This window comes from Cetorhinus maximus, chromosome X, assembly GCF_964194155.1.
Source record: "Cetorhinus maximus chromosome X, sCetMax3.hap1.1, whole genome shotgun sequence".
Lineage (NCBI taxonomy): Eukaryota > Metazoa > Chordata > Chondrichthyes > Lamniformes > Cetorhinidae > Cetorhinus > Cetorhinus maximus.
Window position 1 is genome coordinate 3,229,783 of NC_135917.1, and position 6,000 is coordinate 3,235,782.

Sequence of the window (6,000 nt, forward strand, 5' to 3'; positions counted from 1 at the left end):
GCCTGCTTTCAGGGTCCTGCTGTGTGGCAGTGGCACCCTCCTCGGTCTGTGGAGTTGGAGCTGCTGAGGTCAAAGGAAGAGGGGATTCGGATGGGCCGGACACCCCCGAAGTCACCTGGGTGGGTGGTCCCATGGGGTGCACCTGCTGATCCTCCTCCCTATGGGTGCCTGAGGGCCCCAGACTGACTTCTTGAGGAGAAGGGGAAGCTGGACTGAGATCAAATTGCCCTGCACCCCTCTCACGTACACACTGTTGGAGGCCAACTATGGCGTCAGCGATGGAGTTCAGCCCACGCAGCAGTGCAAGACCAATGACCTGGACCAAGGTCTCCATGGGGGCCACCATCCTACCAGTGTTGACCTCGGTGCATTGGCATGCTGGCGCTATTGCCTCAGACTGAAGGCGGACGGACTCCTCCATCGTGCCTTGCAATCTGAGGAGTCCTGTGGACACCCCTTCCTGATGTTTCTGAGCTTGCCTTTGCAGCTCCAGCAACTGAGACATGACCAAGTCCAGAGGCTCCTCATCTGACTCGGACTCAGCAAATTTATGGTCTCCAGCAGTCCTCCGAATGCCAGAAATCTGGGAAGTCTCTGCCACTGCCTGCTGCGGATCAGACAGTGCGATGTGCTTACTAGATTGTGATCCCGACGCTACTCTAAAGGTAGGTCCCACCGAGGTGTGTGTGTCTGCACTGGTGCAGGGTGTGGGTGAGTGCTGTGGTGGATCTTGAATGAGGGTGTCATCAGATTCTTCCTCTGAGGTTTCTTTGGGGGCTTGAGTTGAGGACCTGGGTCGTGGACCCTCTTGGCTGCTTCCCACGTGCCTGCAAAAGCAAGGAGAGCTAATTAGTGCATGGCAGGGGACTGTGGAACAGGGGAACTCACTCACAGCACGGTGGTCTGATGGATGTTGCACTTCTGGATCCTCACCTGGTTGAGCACTGCCAACCTCACCATCAACACAGGAACAGTCCAGATCGTCACCAGTCAGCTGGGTGACTCTGTTTTCAAAGTCCGTGAAGATCTTGATTTCAGGCATTCCTCCATCAGTCTGCGACCTCTCCCTTTTGTTGTGTTCCAGCTTGTCCTGCATGAATGCACATGGAGAGAGTGTAAGCAGGATGCCTGCCAGGCCAGATGATAAGGATGCCTGGCATGTGTAGGTGGTGAATGGTGCCATGGATGGGATGAGGACACGATCCACAGGGCAAATGAAAGTATGTGTGAGAGAGTGAATGGTGAGGTTCCTTGAACTGGCAGTGAGTGAGGGCCCTGTGGATGTGTGATGGGTTTGAGTATGTGTGAATTGAGAGTGATGAGTAGAGTGACTTACATTGGTGCAACAGAGGACATCATTCATTCTCTTTCGGCACTGGGCTGCTGTCCTCATTTGCAGGGCATTGGTGCTGACCACCGCCTCCCATGCTGGATTGGTGACCTTGCTTGCTGGTCTTCGCCAAAAAGAAAAACGTGCGTTTCTATAGTGCCTTGCATGACCACATGATGTCCCAAAGTTCTTTACAACCAATTAAGTACTTTTGAAGTGTAATGACTGTTTTAATATAAGAAAAGCAGCAGCCAATTTGCGTATAAGAAGGATCCACAAATGGCAATGCAATAATGACCATATAATCTGTTTTTGTGATGTTGATTAAAGGACAAATATTGGCCAGGACACTGAGGATAACTCCCCTGCTCTTCAAAATAATGTCATGGGAACTTTTAGGTCCCTCGGTGATCTGCTTGGCTGCACTGGTACTGGATTACAGGATATGGGTGCATCACCTAGCTGAACGAATCACCTGCCAGCCAGTCAACTTGTGGCAAATAAATGTCTTTACACATGTTTCCCTGCAGTTGTCTGTCTACAGAACGCCACCTCACTTAGAGCATTATATCTGTTGTCCAACAACAGTACCGATATAAAAACAGAATTACCTGGAAAAACTCAGCAGGTCTGGCAGCATCGGTGGAGAAGAGTCGACGTTTCGAGTCCACATGACCCTTCAACAGTTCTGTTGAAGGGTCATGAGGACTCGAAACGTCAACTCTTTTCTTCTCCACCGATACTGCCAGACCTGCTGAGTTTATCCAGGTAATTCTATTTTTGTTTTGGATTTCCAGCATCCGCAGTAGTTTTTTGTTTTTATAACCGTACCGATATATTGTCTGAAACAACTCTTAAAAACTGATCATCCTGTCCAGTGTTTGTTATCCAATGCACTAGCTACTTATAACCACATGTGTTAGGAATCCAGAAGTGGCAAATTGCATTTCTGATTAGTAAATAACATTTGAGTAATAGGCACTGTCATTGGGCATGTTGTCTCAATACTCGTATTCGTATGGTGTGTGCATGTAATCTTTAACTTTATTGCGCATTTATTGGTAAAATGAAACGCAGGGTGTGTGAATGTTACTTCCTTGCTTACTGCTTATTGGTTATATCCTATAACATTTTCTGTATGGCGAGGTAGCTGGAGCTAGAAGACTAGTGGGATGCCCAAAGCTCTGCTTCAAGGATGCTTGCAAACGTGACGTGAAGACCCTAAACATCAATTTTCACACCTGGGAGACACTAATCAAGAACAGAGGAAAATGTCGTCATCACCTGTGGGCCAGCATGCACCACCATGACGATCAAAGGGAAGAGCGTCCTGCAGTCAGCATCACAGTGAAGCAATCTGGGAAGAGTGTCCTGCAGTTAGTTCTTGTTGAAAGTAACAAGACGGAAAAGGAGGGTGGACCCTGTGGGACGGTTGCCCAAGCAGACTGTCAAAGTCATTTGGCAGAATGCCTCATCGCTAGAACTTTCCAACAAGCACCAAGATGTAGCTTGGCTGGTGGTGAGAAAGGCCCTCCCTGTCAGATCCTTCCTACATGCCAGGAGTCTCAAACCCTCTGCATGTTGCCCTTGAGGTGGCTGTGGTGAAGAGACCATTGTTCACCTCCTTGTGGAATGTGCCTTTGCAAAGAAGGTCTGGAGAGAAATGCAGTGGTTTCTTTCGAGGTTCATCCCGAGCAGTGCTGTGACACAGGACTCTGTGCTCTACAGGCTGTTCCCAGGGGGACACACCGAGACAAACGTCAACTGCAGCTGGAGGATCATCAACTCGGTGAAAGACGGTCTTTGGTCTCCCCGAAACTTGTTGGTCTTCCAGTGCAAAGACTCCAACCGAGTATTGCAGACTGGCACATTCCAAGGTCCAGGACTACATGCTGAGGGACGCACTAAAGCTTGGGGCAGCTGCCACAAAGGCGCAATGTGGAAAGGTCACTGTCTAAGACCTTTCTGCCATAGGGCACCGAGGGGCTGGGAATTGCATAGACCCCTCTGGCTGTACGACTCACAATTAGTGTTCACTCCATACAATCTTTGTATTATAATTGTATTGAAGCACCTCAGAGTGCAACACGATGTATGTTGATAACTCCAATCCCATTGCACTGTCTGGCTGTCTGTAATGACCATATTGAAATGATTGTAATATTCATTGATTGTATTGAAGCACCTCGTGGTCCATGTGTAAAAGTTGAATCTGATTGCACTTTTTGTGATGGCGATTTAGAAATGTTTTGTAATGTTCTTTCAGATATTTTACGAATAAAGTATATTTTTCAAAAAAAAACAAGAGTGACATCACAAGACGGTGCGAGTGCGGGGAAGCTTCAAAAAGTGACGTCAGCACAAAGGTGAGAGCTGATTGGTGAGTAGTGGGTAAGTGTTTTTCTCCAGTTTTCTCTCCAGTTTAAAATAAATTAAGCTAAGGAAAGGTAAGAGTTCTAGTTTTTATTTAAAGTACGTAAATAATTTAACATTTCTTTACCGTATTTAACTTAAAGTAAGGGTTTTTTTTTAAACTAGAGGCATGGCAGGGCAGCTCAGTCCCGTGTTATGTACCGCCTGCAACATGTGGGAAGTCCTAGACGCTCCTTGCACTCTGACCGACCACGTATGCAGGAAGTGCCACCAGCTGCAGCTACTTGAGCTCCGAGTTTTGGAGCTTGAGAGGCAGCTGGAGGCACTGAGGTGCATCCGCGAGGCTGAGAGTTTCGTGGATGGCACGTTTTTAGACGTGGTCACCCCACAGCTTACGGAAGTGCAGACAGAGAGGGAATGGGTGACCATCAGTCAGAAGAAAGGTGTCAGGCAGGTAGTCAGGAAATCCCCAGGGTGCATCTTGCTTGAGAACCGTTTCTCTGTGTTGGAAAACAGTGAGAGTGATGGTTCCTCTGGGGAGTGCAGCCATTCTCATGGCACTGTGAGTGGCTCAGCTGCACAAGGGGGGAGGAAAAAGAGGGGAAGAGCAATAGTGGTAGGAGACTCGATAGTAAGGGGAACAGATAGGCATTTCTGCAGCCGTAGACGTGACTCCAGGATGATGTGTTACCTCCCTGGTGCCAGGGTCAAGGATATCACTGAACAGTTGCAGGGCATTCTAAAGGGGGAGGGTAAACAGACAGAGATCATGGTACATATTGGTACCAATGACATAGGTAGAAAGAGGGATGAGGTCCTGCAAGCAGAATTTAGGGAGCTAGGCAGCAGATTAAAAAACAGGACCTCAAAGGTAGTAATCTCTGGATTACTTCCAGTGCCACGTGCCAGTGAGTATAAAATAGGAGGTTAGTCCAGATGAATGTGTGGCTAGAGAGATGGTGCAGGAGAGAGGGCTTTAGATTTCTGGGACATTGGGACCATTTCTGGGGGTGGTGGGACCGAAACAAGGCAGACGGGTTGCACCTGAACCGGAATGGGACCAACATCCTTGCGGGGAGGTTTGCTAGTGCTGTTGGGGAGGGTTTAAACTAACTTGGCAGGAGGATGGGATCCTGAGAGGAGGTTCAGCAGGGGGAGATGCACAGCCAAAATTAGAAGAGAGAGTAAGTGAGTCTGGAAGGCATAGAAATTGTAGGCCAGTTAAGGCACAAGGGAGCTTGGCAAGGTTGGATGGTATTTATTTTAATGCAACGAGTCTGATGAATAAGGCAGATGAGTTGAGAGCACAAATTAACACATGGAAGTATGATGTCATTGCTGTCACAGAGACATGGTTGAGAGAGGGGCAGGATTGGCAGCTCAATATTCCAGGATATAGGGTCTTCAGGCAAGACCGGGAAGGAGGTAAAAGAGGAGGGGGTATCGCAATATCGATCAAGGAATCAATTACAGCAGTAAGGAGGTATGATATCTTAGAAGGCTCCTCAAATGAAGCCATATGGGTAGAGCTTAAAAACAAAAAAAGAGCAATCACATTGCTGAGAGTGTACTATAGGCCCCCAAACAGCCAGAGAGAAACAGAAGCGCAGATATGTAGGCAAATTTCAGAGAAGTGTAAAAATAATAGGGTAGTAATAGTGGGGGATTTCAACTTCTCCAACATTAACTGGGATAGGCATAGTGTGATAGGTTTAGAGGGAGCAGAATTCTTAAAATGCATCCAGGAGAGCCAGTAGGTAGAAGGTCCTACAGGAGAAGGGACGGTCCTGGACTTCATTTTAGGGAATGTAGCCGGGCAAGTGGTAGAGGTATCAGTGGGGGAACATTTTGCAGATAGTGATCATAACTCCATTAGATTCAAGGTTGTTATGGAAAAGGACAAGGATGGACCAGAAATCAGAGTTCTAAATTGGGGGAAGGCCGATTTTAATAAGATCAGATATGATTTGGCCAGAGTGCAGTGGAAGCAGCTACTTTTAGGTAAATCTTCATCAGAGCAGTGGGACTCATTCAAGAAGGAAATAAGGAGAGTACAGGGTCAACATATTTCAGTAAAGATAAAGGGTGGGACCAACAAATCCAGGGAACCCTGGATGTCCAGGGATATACAGATTTGGATAAAGAGAAAAAGGGAGGCTTATGGCAGATACCGAGGGCTCAAAACAGCAGAAGCCCTAGAAGAGTATAGTCTGTGTAAGGGGGCACTTAAAAAGGAAATTAGGAGAGCAAAAAGGGGAATGAAAAAACATTGGCAGGTAAAATAAAGGAAAATCCAA